This window comes from Sceloporus occidentalis, unplaced genomic scaffold, assembly GCF_023333645.1.
Source record: "Sceloporus occidentalis isolate IW3139 unplaced genomic scaffold, rSceOcc1.0.p SCAF_4, whole genome shotgun sequence".
Lineage (NCBI taxonomy): Eukaryota > Metazoa > Chordata > Lepidosauria > Squamata > Phrynosomatidae > Sceloporus > Sceloporus occidentalis.
This window is the reverse complement of record NW_028316984.1, coordinates 132,145,990-132,162,719: the sequence shown is the minus strand read 5'-3', so window position 1 is coordinate 132,162,719 and position 16,730 is coordinate 132,145,990. Positions and strand designations below refer to the sequence as shown.

Genomic DNA, 16,730 nt, shown 5'->3' with positions numbered 1-16,730 from the left:
TATTATTTTTCTGTTTCATCATAAACACATCCACACAAGCACATGGATACTCCACCAGCAGCTGCCAATCATGCCTACCCCATCCTGGCCAGCTGACAGTCCATTACATAATCAATCAGTGCCCATACAGCAACCAATGACACATTGGCACAGCACAATCATGGTGCCCCCTTTTCTCCCCTGCTCCCCTTGGCCCCCGGTTGGACCAACTGTTTGTTAATGTTGTTATTAAATCCACTGTATTGTTGACAACCTGATGTGTGCCTTTTTACTCCACAGGGTGTGCAATGGGTTGATTGTGCAACTGCCCACTTGTGCACTAGTGTGATCAATTCATGAATGGGCAAGGGGGAAAAATTATGGCCAGCAATGGTGTTGGCAGCTAACCTGACACAAGCCACCTGCTCCTGACTGCTTCTGTGCCAGCATACAGACTTTTTTTGTTTTTGTTTTTTGCTCTGATGTTAAGCCCCAAAGCACGGCTTGGGTCCATTTTTCTCCTGTTTCAGCCTTGTGCATCATCCAAACAAATTTCAAGACAGGGCAGGGCCATTTTTTAGCTCTTGTGGACAACCCCTCGGAGTACCAGCACATACAAATATTAATGTGATATTTCATGTAGTTTTTTTTTTTAAATAACTTAATTGTAGACTGAAGGGGGGCATTGCTAGAAATTTTATGATTAATAGATGTGACATGGACTGGATGTAAATTGATTCATCAATCCATCTTTAAAGGTAATTTCCAGGACCATCAATTGTGAAAAACCATGAACTGGTAACCTGTGCAACCACTGTAAAATGAGTATGTCATGAAATATCCACTAATATCGAACATACAGTAATATCTAATATACAGCAATATCCTTCCAGTTGTACTATGGACCAGATGGCATTTCCTGTGACTTTTGAAAAGAAGACATGTAGAATAAAAACTACAGTTTCCAGTGAACTTCCATGCCAGAATTGCAAGCCTCAAGTTAGTCTTTTTTGTTGCTGCTGGTTCATAGTCAACTTGTGGACAAACTGATATTCTGAGATACTTTTCACATCTGTGTCTACAATTGACAAGCCAGGTATCTCCTTTCATATACCCCTTGAGAAGAGGAGAAGGAGTAGGATTTCATCTTAATTCAGAACTTGCTTTATGTCACAGCTGAATTTCTTTCTGTTAGTTTCATCACAGTTTTCATTTCTATCAACATGAAAAAATATGCAAAATCTCAATTTCAATGTTTGTCACTTTTCCTTGGCAGTCAGGAAAACAGAAATCTGCAAGGGCATTCAGCTTCACACTCAACATACTCAACAACTTCCCTGTCCAGTTCCTCTGCTACATTTGAACATATATCATGCACATATTCAAGTCAAACCATAAAGGAAAATATTTTTGAACTAACACTGTGGATGACGGCACTGAACTCTTGTCAATATGGCAAATGGAGTGTACCACAGTGTAGTTATCTGCCCCGCCTGAAAAATTATTTCTGTCCATCAGCTGCAGATTGAAAGAGATATGAAATCCATTCCCATGATGAATAAAATGAGGGTTAAATAAGGAGAAAATGTTTTCAGTGTCTGACTAAGACAGTATTTTATTTAAGTATATTATACTCCTGCAGAAAATCTGAATGGGTCAGTTTACCTTTCCACTCATCTTTTGCAAGCAGCCAAACAAATTTAAATGTGTTTACTTCTTTCAGTTTTTGAAAGGCAATTTTATTTTTCAAATTATACATAAAGGTTGCAATCAGAATTAGAATGGATAAAAAGCCTTCTCACTACCACCACCATGAGGAAGGATCTTGCATGCATCCATTTCCACTATCACCTCAGGACCACTCACATTTAATGTAACATGTCATCAGCATGATGCTCTTCAGAGACATTCATCCACAATTAATACAAATTCAGATTACTGAAGCATATGTATTAAGCCATATGCAAAAGAAGTAGTCAATCCATTCCCAAATCCTATTAACTCTACCTAATAAAGTCAGGTTGAAGAGTCATGCAGTCTTGACTTGCCCTTGTACAAACAAAAACATAGAATCATAGAAGTGAGAGAGACCACAAGGGCCATCCAGTCCAACCCCTTGCTTAGCAGGAATACACAATCAAACCACTTCCAACAGATAGCCATCTAGCTTCTACTTGAAAACTTCCAAAGCAGCAGACTCCACCACACTCCAAGACAGCATATTCCACTGTCAAACAGCTCTTACTGTCAGGCAGTTATTCCTAATGTTTAGATGAAATCTTTTTTCCTGTAGGTTTTTTTTTTTTTTTTTTTTGGGGGGGGGGGGTTGGGCCATGTTCTAGAAGAGTTTATTCCTGACGTTTTGCCATCATTTGTGGCTGGCATCTTCAGAGAATTTTTTCCCCTGTAGTTTGAATCCATTGCTCCATGTCTCAGTCTCTGGAGCAGCTGAAAGCAAGCTTGCTCCATCCTCAATATGATATCCCTGTAAACATTTAAACATGGCTATCGTGTCACCTCTTTGGGGTTCCCCCCCCCCTTCTCCAGGCTAAATATACCCAGCTCCCTAAGTCGCTCCTCATAGGGCATGGATTCCAGACCTTTGGTCACCTTGCTGTGGATACATTCCAGCTTGTCAATATCCTTCCTGAACTGTAGAGCCCAGATCTGGACACACAGGTAAGGTCTGACCAAAGTACTATTACTTCCCTCAGATACTATACTCCTATCAATGCAGCCTAGAACCGCACTGGGATTTTTTGTAGCAGCATCACACTGTTGCCTCATGTTTAACTTGTGGTCTACTAGGACTTCTAAATCCCTTTCACATGTTATCAAGCCAGGTGTCACCCATCCAATTTATTTGCATTTCTTTTTTTTCTTCCTCAGCGTATCTCCTGGTTCAGCTAACACACACAGGCAGGCTGAGCAGAGGAGGAAACAATTAGCTGAGAATTTGAGATTGTCCAGACAAGGGCAATAAACTAGCAGCACTCAGAATTGTCCTTGCCCTTGGGAGTCCATCTAGAACAGTGGTTCCCAAACTTGGTCCTCCAGATGTTACAGGTTTACCCTCTTAGCCAGAAGAGGGACTCGCCTGCAACTTATTGGGCAGAGAGCACAGCTGGGGAGGTAGCACAGCCCCCAAGTTTGAGGACTCAGTGCATGGTGTGAAGAGCAGAACAACAACATGCAATAAGGCTCTTCTTTGCCAAGCAGCAAAAGAGAGGCTTTTATTAGACCCACCTGGTGCAAGCCCACTGCTCTCCAGACTGCTCTTCATCTTGAGAGCTGCCTGAGTTTTTCTTCAGCCTCCTCATCAGACTCAACTAGGTCCCATGACACTGTAGTATCTTATATTTCTCCCTATTGAGATACATTTTTAGTTTTTAGTATTTTACTTAGTTTTGGACCAATCATCTAATCTATTAAGGTCATTTTGAATTCTGATCCTGCCATCTGGTGTATTAGCTACCCCCCCCCCCCCAATTTGGTGTCATCTGTAAATCTGATAAGTATGGCTTCTATTCCTTCATCCAAGTCACTGATAAAGATATTGAATAGCATTGGGCCCAGGATAGAACCCTGTAGCACCCCACTAGTCACTTCTCTCCAAGATGAAGAGGAGCCATTGCTGAGTACTCTTTAGGTTCAGCTGGTCAACCAAGTACAATTACTTCTCTCCAGGAGGAAGAGGACTATTCTTTGATTCATTTGGTCAACCAATTACAAATCCACCTAACAGTCTCATTGTACAACCCACACTTCACTAGTTTGTTAGCAAGAATATCATAGGGTTTTCTTGGCAAGATTTGTTTGGAGGGACTTTGCCTTTGCTTCCATCTGAGGCTGAGAGAATGTGACTTGCCCAAAATCACTCGGAGGGTTTCCATACCCGAGTGGGGATTGAAACCTACATTCCCAGAGTTATAGTCCAATGCTCAAACCACCAACCACAATGCTCAAAATCCTGATTGGATGCCACAAAGCAGCAACGCCTTAACATGTTTGTTGTACAGGCCACTAAGACTTCTTCCATCCTATCAAGGGAAGCACTAACCTTCTCATCTTTCATACAGTCCTTGATCACCCCAAAGCAGCAATACATTTGCTCCTGCCCAATTTGTTCTTCCTGGGGAACATATATGCTCTCCCCTTCAACACACACTGTACCAGGAAACTGCAATGCAGTGGTGCATATATGTGCATGGTCCTAAGCAGGGGGGAGGGGGAGCTTGGTTCCCATAAAAATAACAAAAACATTGACATACTCCCTGCTGACCCCCTGATGTGGGAGGCGGTCAAAGTTGAGACTAAACGGGGGCACAGACTACATATAAAAAAGACTCCCCCCCCCCAAAAAAAAAAACACATGTGAAAGAATAGGGCTAAAACATGATACATTTTATCCCATTTTTATCCTAGGAGAGAAGACAGAAGTTGGAGTCTGACTCAAGAATCAGTGAACATTCTGTGTCAATGGGATGATGTAATTATTCTGTTCCCTAGGTACAACACACACACCACAAAACAGGACATTTTCAACCCCACAGAGATTTGCTCTTGTACTTAATTTGGAACTCAGATTGCTAAAGCATGTACCTAAGGAAACCCCATTGTTAGATTTAAAAAATTTAGAGGGAATATGCATGTTCTTTAATACATAGTTTGACCTTCTTTCTTCACTGGACTGTTGTGAAAGGGCATCTCCTATCCTGCCCACTGGAATATTTTTGTACTTCCACCAACTCAATTCATGCTTCTTATTCATGCTCAAAATGGAGCATGAAGGCCCAGAAGCTCCCCAGGGCAAGGCAGAGGAGCCTGAAAACATTGGAACACAGGAGCCTGAAGACACCAGATGCTGCCAACCATAAGTCTACTCAAGGTGCAATGAAGCACCTTTGCAGGGTGCAGTGAAGCATCCTCACTGCAGTCAATTCAATCATACCTATTCTGCTACAGAAAAAGGTACAAAATGAAGAATCCTAAAAGTTGGACGGGGACATTAGATGCCTATAGAACCAATTATCCTCCCATTATGTCACCAGTCCCCACCCCTTCCATGATCTATTTTCAGAACCATTTAAGACCTTTAAAATATTCATATGAAATGAATAGAAAGAAATATATCTATGAATATGGAATGTTTGCAAATTAATAGAGAAAGGTAAAAATCTTTGCCCAAAAACATGCAGTGGAAGTGTGGGAAACAAGGCTGATGATTTCTTGAAATAAATGTCTAAAATTTCAGCTGTGAAACATCAAGGATGCCAGGCTTTCCCCTTTTTTTCATATATTAGTCATTCGTCTTCAACCATAAACAAAAACAAAACTTTATTGCCCATGATGGCTGCCAACTGCAATCCTTTACATTTTATGCAAGGCCACAGATTCTTTCCTGTCAACTTTTTGGTGTGACTGAAAATTGTAAGGAATTTCAAATGAACAAAAATAAGATGACAGATCAGAGGCTAGAGGTTTATACCATGGAGGTCATTTGTGGGACCTAGTAAAAAAGAAAGTCTGCCTTTCAGAACTGTGTGCTTTCTGAAAGTCTCCAAGCACTGGTCTGCTTTTCTTTGTGAAAAGAGTTCAACCAGAGTAGAATGGCCCTACCGTGAGGCAGAGTGAAGTAGTTGCCTCAGGCAGCATATGTTGGGGAATAAGAAGAAGCAGTGAGGTGTGAGAGCATAGAACTGTGTGCCACGCAGTCAGCCCCACTGCAAGCTAGTGTGTTGCCCTCAGTGCCACAGAGGATGTTGTCTCATTGCCAGTGAAGAAGGTTCAGCTGTTAATTTGGTCACTTTCTGTATATGGAAGGGAGAGAGTGTCATCTTTCCTTTTGCCTCAAGCAGTAAAACGTCCTGGCTGAGCCTTAAGACCCACCTTTCCATAGGCTTGCACCTCCCAGACTACTTGTAGTGTGTGTGTGTATGTCTGTGTGTTTGCGCGTGCACACGCGCGCGCATGCATACACTGTGTCTAAGGAAGAGCATCATTAATACTTTAAAACTCTACCTTTGCTCTGCTTAAAGAGCTAATAAGGTACTGCAGAAATATATTAATACTTAATATAAGCAAAACCATATAATGTATAACTATGTAGTATCCACAATATTTCTTTCCATCCGTATGTCTGACACTAGCATCTATTGCAGATGCTTTTCTTCTTCTTTTTATGCAGTAGCATAATCCTTTGTTACTACACAACTTGTTGCTCTAGAAATGGACCGTACTTAAGCAGGGAGGATTAGTATTCCTTGAGGACTGGAAGGAGCTTAGACCCACAGATAAACTGTTTACTTTCATGTATCTTCAGCATAAGAAGCCATAAACAGTGCCACAGAAGTCACTTCAGCAGGGAACTGCAGAAAATCTCCCATAGCCCACTGAACGCTTTTGAACCAAGTTACTCTCTCATGCCAGTAGTTCAGTGCCTTGGAAATGAGTATTGGAACACAAGCACCACTGATCCATGCATTGCTTATCAAATCTCCATATCTTTGCCACTGAAAAACTGTTACTGGCACCCATGGTAAATCTTGTAATTCCTCATTGTCATACTTTATAAGGGGAGCTCAGGATTTAAAAACAGTACCGTTTAGGAGCCTAGTTTAAACTGTCTGTGATAACTGAGTTTGGAACAGATGGCACAGAGAGAGCAGGAAAACAGGATGGCCATGGTTTCCATTTCTACACCACACTTGAACGAGTTGTGTTTTGCAGCACACTTTACACCATTTTCTCCTTCACATATAATACATTTCCTAATTTTTGCTCCCTCCTCCAGAAAAAAAACCTCATCTCCTTTCAATCTATTCCTAAAAATTCATATTTCCAAAACATTCATATGAAAGAAAATCAAAAAGGAGAGAAAAAATTGGTTCAAAACCAGTGTGAGAAGATTCAAGGGAGGGGAAAAATCTATTTGCCACCTTCATCTGTGCTCTTTGAAATGAATTAATTATGAAAGGGAAAGACACTTCTTAAATGGCTTTGACTTTAAACTTAGGCAAGTGGGAAATGTAAACTCAATGAGTTTAAAAAATGCCAATCTATTATTCTAATTGTAACTGCCATCATAGGTTTAAAGACAGTTTTAATAGTTTGCCTAGCATTGTCAACAGTGGGTTCTGCTGCCCTCTACAGGCTTGTCTGTTGTAAGAACAATGAAAAGTTAAGAACCAGAGAGGATCACAGCAGAAAACATTATGGAAAGATTCAAGACTCACCTTTCAACTTGCATCTTAAAAACAAAATATAGAAAGGTGGGACCAACCAGTCCCAATGTATTATGTACCAAAATCTAATTCTTTAAAAAACTATGGTCTGTGTCAAGTTGAGACGGGCTCAAAAATATTTTTTCACAATGGTCTTTGCTAGTCAAGGGAAATAGTACACTTTGATAATCCTCCTGTGTTGGGGATGGGTGGAGAAGGAAAGGCTAGAGAGCTAAAACCATCTCTTATTTGACTACAGCAGCAGCCTGTATGGGGCTTATTGCACAGGACCTGGGGAATGCAAATGGCGCAGAATGGAAGGGGGCGGGAATGGAACGCAATGGGGAAATCACGCATATTACCACATGGGAGAACACCACCAATGCTGCTGGAAGTCCCCAATCCATTCCCCATCTGCCCCACAAAGGCCGATTTTCAAGAACTGTTCAGAATCGTTTTTGAAAATTGGCCTCTGTGGAATGGATGGGTAACAGATTGGGGACTTCCAGCGGCATCGACGGCATTCTCCCGTGCGGCAATTAGCATGATTTCCCCATTCCATACCTTTCCCATCCCCTTCCATTCTGTGCCATTTGCGTTCCCCAGGGCCCGTGCGATAATCTCCCTAGTCTCCCAGGATCCCATGGTGTGCGCCTGCTTCATATGTACTCTACTTTATATTGCCCCTTAGTGATTATCTACACCAGTTTCATGTCACTTTAGCTATCACGGCTATAGTTTATGGAGTCCTGGGATTTGCAGTACTTAGATGGCTCTGTTGCCTCTCTATGAGAATTGTGGGTACCTCATCAAACTACAAATCTTGGGCTCCCACATAATGGAGCCAGGACAGTTGAAAGTTGTATGAAACTAAAATATCAATCTGTGGTGCTGATCAAGTTCCCGCCTGGTTTTCTATGTCTTTGTGCACATATCAGTGGCTTCAATGATACAAAAGAGATGCAAACCCGAAATTTGATATGAACACATGATGAACACTGTAATGTTTAGGATTACATCTGAAAATGGATGGTGGGGAAACCTTGGATCAGCAGCAACAGCATTAGCATTTACATTTCTCTACGGCTTAATAGTGAACACAGCACTCTCTAAGCAATCTGTAAGCCAATTGCCCCCAACAAGCTGGATACTCATTTTACTGGCCTACAAAAGGATGGAAAGTTGAGTCAACCAATGTTGTGGCTGCAGTACTGGCATTTAACCACTATGCCACCAGGGCACCTGGGTCAAATGAGGCCTGTGGCATCACATTTTTATAATCCAACATTAGTTAGCATAGTGACCGTATAGTGAATTCAGAGGGGAACTCTATTGCTAGGGCTGGATATACATTAGGCAGGGTGAGGCAGTTGCTTCTGACAACAGTTGCTGAGAGGTAGCAGTAAGGGAATAGGGGACAGAACTATATGCCATATAATCTTTCTAAAGCATAAAGAGTTTTTCATATAGAGATAGTAGAGAATGCTTTCCCATCACTGTAACTGAGGAGAGTCAAGGCCCAGCCCAGTCTGTTTTAGTACATGGAATGGGAGAGATGCCGTGTTGTGTTTTGCTTCAAGCAACATATCTACAGCTGGCCCTGCCTGCTGCTTTTGAAAAAAAATAGATGAAACAGGAAATTACAGATTGTAGATAAAGAGGAAGCTTAATGTAGTCTGCCCAGTTCAACATTATAAAGCAATTATTTGGTGTGTTTTTTTCTTTTATCATCATTCTAAGTATATATGCCATTTTATCTATTCTGCTAAGTATTTTGATTTGTAGCCACTATTTAATTAAAAAGAAAAACTCTAAACATCTTTGAATCAAGTTGAAGTATCTAAATTCTGGATAGAGTAACCCAGATTTAAGTCAAGATCCCATATTTCTAGAGACTCAACATATGAGGAAGAGGTTTTGAACTTTTTTCGTCTTTGTTTTTGACAAATGCTTCCTATATATTGCAGTGCTTCTGTGATACTGTATATACAGAATGGCTATTCAGTCTTAACTCTCATTAGGAAGAGAAAAGTTAGTAATGACTTGGATATTAAGGGGCTGTGCAGACCACCCTCTTCCTCCTGCTCCTTCCTCCTCCTCTTTCTCCTCCATCTCCACAGCTTCCTCCTCCTGCCTCCTCCCTCCTTCCCTCCCTCCCTCCCTCCCTCCTCCCTCCCCCTCCTCCTCCACGGCTTCCTCCTCCTCCGTGGTTTCCTCCTCCTCCTGCAGCTTCCTTCCCCCCTCCTCCTCTTCTCACCTTCTCCTGCCTCTTCCCTCCTCTGCAGATTCTCTCTCACCTCTTCCTTCCTCCTCCTCCTCCACAATGCCATCTGCAGATGCTTAAATTCATAGGTGGCAAGTCCACGGATACAGAGGGCCCACTGTATCATAAAAATCTATCTGTTTCATACTCAGCCTAATGGTTCAGAGTACAGTGGAAGCCCATAAGGAAATGGTAGCCTAAATCTAATGTTTAGTCCGAAGCACAGTAGACCCGTTGAGCTCTGTTAACACATATGCAGGTTTCATACACTCAATGAATCTACTCTTGTAGGGTCAAATAGTTAGATTCAGGCCACTGTATTTTTACATGTCTGTGTATAGTAATGTTAAAAAGGTTAAAGGAATATAATAGCATCTTTGAGACTAACTGGTTTATTCTCACATAAAATATCATGGACTCCAGACCACTTCATCAGATCTATATGGAGAAGCCTCTATGGGGTTTATCATACTGGGGCTAATTTCAGCATTAAAGAGAGATTAAAGCATCCTGCATATAAAGCAAAAATAGCGAGTAATTGTACAAATGATTATCACACGCAATTGTGCAAATAAAGTGATATCAGAAATGCATTGTCCTTGAAATCCCAATAATAAAAAGATGTATATTAATGTTTCTTTGGCGCGTTACAGACCGCCCAGAATGGGCGGTCTGCCACTGCCTCCATTTCCGCCGCCAGGAAGCTGCAGCCTCCAAACGGGGAGGCTTCCTGGCTGTGGAAAAAGAAGCCACAAATAGCGGCTTCTTTTCGCACCGCGCTTGCGACGCACGAGTACGCAAATGGAGCACTTGTGACGTCGCAAGGCAAGGGGGACATGCAGACGCTAAGCGTCCGGCATGTAAAAATGGCTGCACCCGTGTGTATAGGGCACCGCCATTTTTACGCCCCCGTCATGTGCTAGGGGTGAGGCCGGTATGGACGCTAGGTCCTCGGCCAACCCCTAGCACATGACGGGAGCGGTGCAAAGGCCCGTGCGGAACGGGCCTTTGTGACCATTTTAATGGCGGGTCTGTGCAACGTTATGTGAAATCATTTTGTGTAATTACTCAATAATTCTGGAATATTCACAAGATAAACTCCCAGTCTCCTTCATGTGATAAATTCATATGGCTAGACATATACAAACTGGGATAGGGATGAGGAGTCTGAAATGTAATGGAAATGCAAAACATGTTGGTGTGGTGATTAAATATTGTCTTAATAATGGTCATAAAGAATCCCACTAAAGTGGGAGACAGGTTGTGCATATAGTGGGTCCTTGCTATTCTCTGGGTTTGGTACCAGGGCCCCCTGTAGATATCCAAATCTATGGGTGATCAAGTCCCATTATAAACAGTGATGTAGTGGATAGATAGATAGATAGATAGATAGATAGATAGATAGATAGATAGAAGCTGTTTTTGATAATTTTTAAGCCATGCATGATTGAATCTGTGGATACAGGCCAATTGTACAAGCTTAGATCAAGCAGGGAAATAGTGGTATAATGGAGAAAAGTCTTTGTCTAATGCATTGGAATAAGTACAAAAACAATACAACATTGTCATAAAGCAGGCACAAGGCGACTCCTTTAGCTGCAGTGAGAATTCATGTTTAAATATGTGTAGTGTGCCAAGAAGCCATTGTCTCTGTTCAAACCTGCTACTGGACTGGAATTTGTGGGTCTATCCCAATTCAGCGGGTTCTCTTTCCAATCTTCCTTCAGTAATGCTATTATTCTTTGAATATCCTCCAAGTGAGATTATTATGTAACTGAATAGGCCAGAAACCTGGCTTAGTTACTGTATAATGGGCCTAAGACAATCACAGCTGCTTTACTTACTGTTGCTAAGGAAGGGAGGCTCAAAGCTGACAACTGGAAAGTAACTGCAGGAAGGAGCAAGGTCAGTCCCCTTGGCCTTGGCTGAAGCAAGGTCAGTTCCCAAGGAACCTTGCTTCTTCCTGCAGTTACCTGCAGGCAATCAACATGGACAATGGAGTGCTAGGAGAATGCAAATTTGCTGCTTCCCCCATTCTGGCAGTGTGCCCTGCACAGCTCTCTATAACCAGCCTCTGGTAGAGGTGGCAACTACAGTTGTTGGGTGCTTCAGCTTTTGCATCCTTTGGCGGGATGAGATGCCACTGCCTTGTTTGGCCCAATTTCAGTAGCTGTGCCTTCCTGGATGGAAGCATGGCACCATCCCCATTTCCCTTACCTTCCCCAACAGGAAATGGTACGAGTGGTAGCATTTCACATCCTTTTCATAGTGGTGTGTGTAGGCACTGTTCCAACCCTACTCTTTTCTGGAGGTCGGTAGGTGGTGACAGCAGACACCTCACTTTCTATTATTATTATTATTATTATTATTATTATTATTAAACTTTATTTCTAAAGCGCTGTAATTATACACAGCACTGTACAAAGTCGGTAAAATTAAAAAGTATATAAAAGCCTGCCCAAGGCGTACATTCTAAGATAACAATAAAAGAGGAATAGATAAAATTACCATATAGAAAAGAAAAAACAAATTAAAAACATCAAATATTATTATTATTAAACTGTCTCTTTCTCAGATAGGGGGTGAAATGCTGCAGCCACCTCCTTTAGCAAAGGTGCTGTCACTGACATGGTTTGTTGGGTGGTGGTGGTTGACTTCCTATCTGAGGTGATTGGAGAGCTTAGGCTGCCCCTGGAGAGAAGCGACATGTATGGTGGGAGTGTGATCAACAAATATAATTGGTAGTTAGACATTCTGGAAGAATCATGATTTGTCAGAACTTCTGGCTAGGAAATATAGAGAAAAGAATGTGGGTAGGAAGACAGAGTGCTTACACCCATGGAAAAAGGAAACCTGAGGGTCTGAATGCTGTAGCTGGTAAGTATGGCAAGCCGGAAGACACACTGTAAGGCTGTGATGAGCAGGCAGCAGCAAAAGGTTGCAGGCCCTCTGCCATTAGAGGGAACTTCTAACAAGAATAGTTGGAACTTAATCTTCTTGGAAACCAAAAGTAACAAAAGGAAGAGGAAGCAGAGATGGACTGTTCTACAGCACCTGTCACTAACTGATGATGGACTGGCTGGGATGGAGCTTGGGAACCCCCAGAGTGCCTGGAAGCCAGAGCTTATTAGCTGGATAAGATGTTTGTAAGTGTCAAGAACAAACTTATCTTGGGCCCCCAAAAGACAAGCAGATGGGGGCAGCTTTCAGCTGCTCCAGAACATGGCATTTACTTAAAGCACACCCCCAGAGTGCCCGGAAGCCACTCTGGGGCTGCGTTGGGGCCTCCTAAGGTGGCCCAAAACCAAAACCAGAAGGAGCAGATCTTTTTTACTCCTTTTGGGACCACAGCAGTAGGAGCTCTTGGGACTACAGAGTGTGTGTGGTCGCCGCAGCTCCAGGGCAATCAGGCTGGGAGCAGCTTCTGGCCCCTCTGGATTCCCATCTGTTTTGCCCCTTACATTGTAAGCAACTTTGTATCTCATATGGGAGAAAGTCAGGGTATCAATCAATCAATCAAATAAAATGTTACCACCATAAACCAATACATTAAACGTAGCTAAAATCACCAATGCCACCAAAGCAGCATCAAAACATCCAAAAAAACAAAACAGAACAGATCAATGAAAATTAAAGAGTTATGTTATCATGTTGGAAAGGCCTCAAGAAATTAATATACAGTGCACCCACGCCATGTGTGAACGCATTTTATGTGGCTTCCAACTTATGTGGCAGCTGTTTGGGGAGGAAAACAATGGCATGTGTGCCCGTGTCGCACACCCGCCACTCTGCCACATGCATGCGACCCATTATTTCCTATGGGGTTTGAGCATAGGTGGATTTTCCCTTACGCGGAGGGATCTGAAACAGATCCCCCATGTAAGGAGAGGGCCCACTGTATATAGTACCAAAACAGCCTTGCAAATAATGTGAAACTTGTTTACCAAGAGTTATTGTTTGAAGATGCTGTTTGAATACTTATGTACCCTAAAAGCACTGTACAATTAGCTACACCAGTATTTCAGCCCCAGAACTTGCCCTTCCTCTGAATTCTACACAGACCCTTCGATCTTTTTTCTTGTCCTTCATATAATCAGCCTTTCAAATATGTAAGTGGGCCTTAATCCACTCTGATGTCCTAGTCATATAGTTCTGTATTAAAATCCCTTTCAAATGTGTTATTGCTGGTCACAGTAAATTACTGCTGAGCAAAATGTACTCTGCCCCTGGTCAAAAATACTCTTGTTCCTTTTGAATGACTGCAAGGTCCCAACATAAATTTAGTTTTAACTGCAGGCCCCACAGCCCCAGATTTTGGACTGTTTCCCTACTTTACATTCAAGACTGTGGGAAGATGAATCTGTGCTTTTCTGAATTTATGCCACAATAGGATTGAACTAACCAAAGCTTTTTGTCCCTTGTGCAGTCTAATTTCCAAGGTTTTCTTTACATTTGTGATTGTTGTTTCCTCCCTGTAACACAACATCTTTCAAAAGTATGCAAAATTATCTTCAGTTTACAATGAGGACAGAGCCTCCCACTGCTGCAGTTTTCTGTATCAGAGACATAATATGCTGCACTGCTGGGGTCTGATTTTGCATATGCCTGTCCAAAGCAGTTTAACATGTGCTCAACTTTAAAAATATGGAGCAAGTAATCATTTGTGTCAGTGTGCATTAGATTAAGGCAGGTGTGTACAGCAGATTGTGTTGTCCCCAGTATTTCTTTGGTCTGTAGGTCCCTGCTTTGTTGTTTTTGTTGCTTGTTGTGTGCCTTTAAGTCATTTGAGATGCCAAAACACACACACACACACACACACACTTATAATTCTTAATTATCGACTTCACTTGGTCAGATATAGCAAATGATTTTCTTTTATTCAGTTAGGAGGGCCTTAACCATAGATCCTGAGTAACCTCCCCTTCATTTCAATCAGGGACAGTTTTAACCTTAAAATGGAAAGTACAGTTTTACTCACTACATAAAAGTGATTCTTACTTCTTTATTTTAGGATGCTCTACAGAACAAGGAAGGTGTTAACACAAGGAAGGGCAAGTTCTGACATTGAGCTGCTGCTTTAGCTAATACAACACTTGGAACTTGTCAAATGAAATACAGTTAATCTTCATGATAAACAGTTGCATGGAAAAATATCTGCAAAATTAGTACATTTAGTCACAGAAAGAGTGCTTTGCCATGGAAGATGGAAGACAATACTCAAATTTAGGATAAATTTCTGTCAGAACAAGAGAGGCAAAGATGGTTAAATAGGGTGAGCAGAAAAAGTATAGTTAGACTTTTAAACAGTTACATTTTCTGTATGTAGTTAGATTTAAAGGCGTCTATACATTCCATCCATGGCTTATGGACTGGTTTACTCCCTGCCCCAAACTGCTGAAATGAATGAGCATTTACCTGATGAAGTGCTGTTCCCATTTCTGCCATCCTTTCAATGGTTAAGCAGTTCAAAGACTGCAAAGATCTCTTTGGTTCCCAAACAGCATTCCTTGGATGTGATGAATCCTCACACCTATGCACCCCTCCAGAGGTTGTTAAAACTGCATCTCCCATCAGGTCAAGGCAGCACTGCCAGTTGTAAGGGCAGACAGAAGTTACATTCAAACACACTAAGAGAGTGTACAGGTTCCCTAACCTTGCACTTTTCAATGAAATACATAGAAGCCCAAATATAGCATGGAAAGAACAGGTTGTTTACCTGTGGTTCTTTGAGTGGTCATCTGTGATCTCACACAAATAGGTTATCTGTGCCTGCTCAGTGTGTGCTTCAAAACCTTTTAGACCAGTTGGAATCATAGAGTCTTAGAGTTGGAAAAAAACAAGAGCCATCCACCCCAACTCCCTGCCATGCAGAAATTCATAATCAAAGCACACACACCCCGATAGATGACCTTCCAACCTCTGTTGAAAGACCTCCCAGAGAAGGAGACTCCACCACTCTCCAATGGAGTATGTCGGACAGCTCTTACTGTCAAGAATTTCTTCCTAATGTTTAGGTGGAATCTCTTTTCCTGTAGCTTGAATCTATTGCTCCTTGTCCTATTCTCTGGAGCAGCGGAAAACAAGCTTGCACCATCCTCAATATGACATCCCTTCAAATACTTAAACAGGAACTTCTCAGGTGCATAAGTGTTTTTATGGTACCCCCACCCACATTTCATACAGCTATCTAGTGCACTTCCAGCCTAACCCCTCAGTTCTCTGGACACCAAAGCAAAGCCAAGAAGTGAAGGAAAAGCTGAACACAGTGAGAGGAGAACAGACAGGGTTGTGTGAGTTCACAGATTACCATTCAAAGAACCACAATTACAGGTAAGCAACTTCTTCTTCTTCTTCTTCTTCATGGTCTCTGTGACTCACACAAATGGGAGACTAGTAACCATAGGAGGAGGGAGTGTCATATCATACAGAAAAATACTACAGCCCTCCCAAATCCAGCCTTCAACTGGGACCTGGTGTCCAATCTATAGTGCGATATGAAGATTGAAGGCTGGGACCATCTGGCAGTTTGACATATGCCATGATCTCTCAAAAAAACAACAACACCACCTCTCAAAAAAGTAGCACATCAGCTGAACAGGCAGTTGCTTGCCAAGCAAGTCATATGCCTGGCACGGTCACTCTCACCTATTTGGACAAACATTGAGTCAGAACAGGTAATCCTTTCTTGCTCAATAACTATCAAAGGAAAAGTCTCTGAGATTTCCTAAAAGAAGATGTTCTGTCTACATAAAAGTTTAGTGCCCTATGCATGTCCAAACAGTGCAGGGGTCCATCCAACTCAGAAGTAAGATTCTACATAAACACAGGGAGTATGATTTCCTTGCGATGGTCTGAGGTTTTCCTCTAACCCAGATATAGCCCTTTAACCCTTGGTCTGACTACTGGGCCCAATTCTTTCCCTAATACACTATCTTAATAAGTGACTTAGGGATGGGCTCCCAGTATCCTTATTTTATATGTGTTTTATTATTTTGGTAGTGTGCTTAGGATGTTTTTGGTTATAAATCAGTTCAAGCCACTGTTCTGTAAACAAGAAGGAATATAAAATTTATTTACAGTCAGATCTTAAGTTTGTATCTTTTTGCAGTTGGTTTGCAAATCGTCTGGTTACAGCTCTTCACTTGTTACAAATTGTTTCTGTTTTCTGTTTTCAGTTCCCTCACTGATTTTGTTTCCACTTTAACCTGTGTTCTAATTCTCTTTACACAAGTCCTTATAATGCTCCTACATCAGGACTATCTATC

General features: G+C 41.8%; 1 pseudogene; it reads right to left on the bottom strand.

Moving 5' to 3' along the window:
* Positions 1–3,941: 3,941 nt before the first annotated feature.
* LOC149314627 (U6atac minor spliceosomal RNA) lies at positions 3,942–4,061 on the bottom strand (annotated as a pseudogene).
* Positions 4,062–16,730: the final 12,669 nt, after the last annotated feature.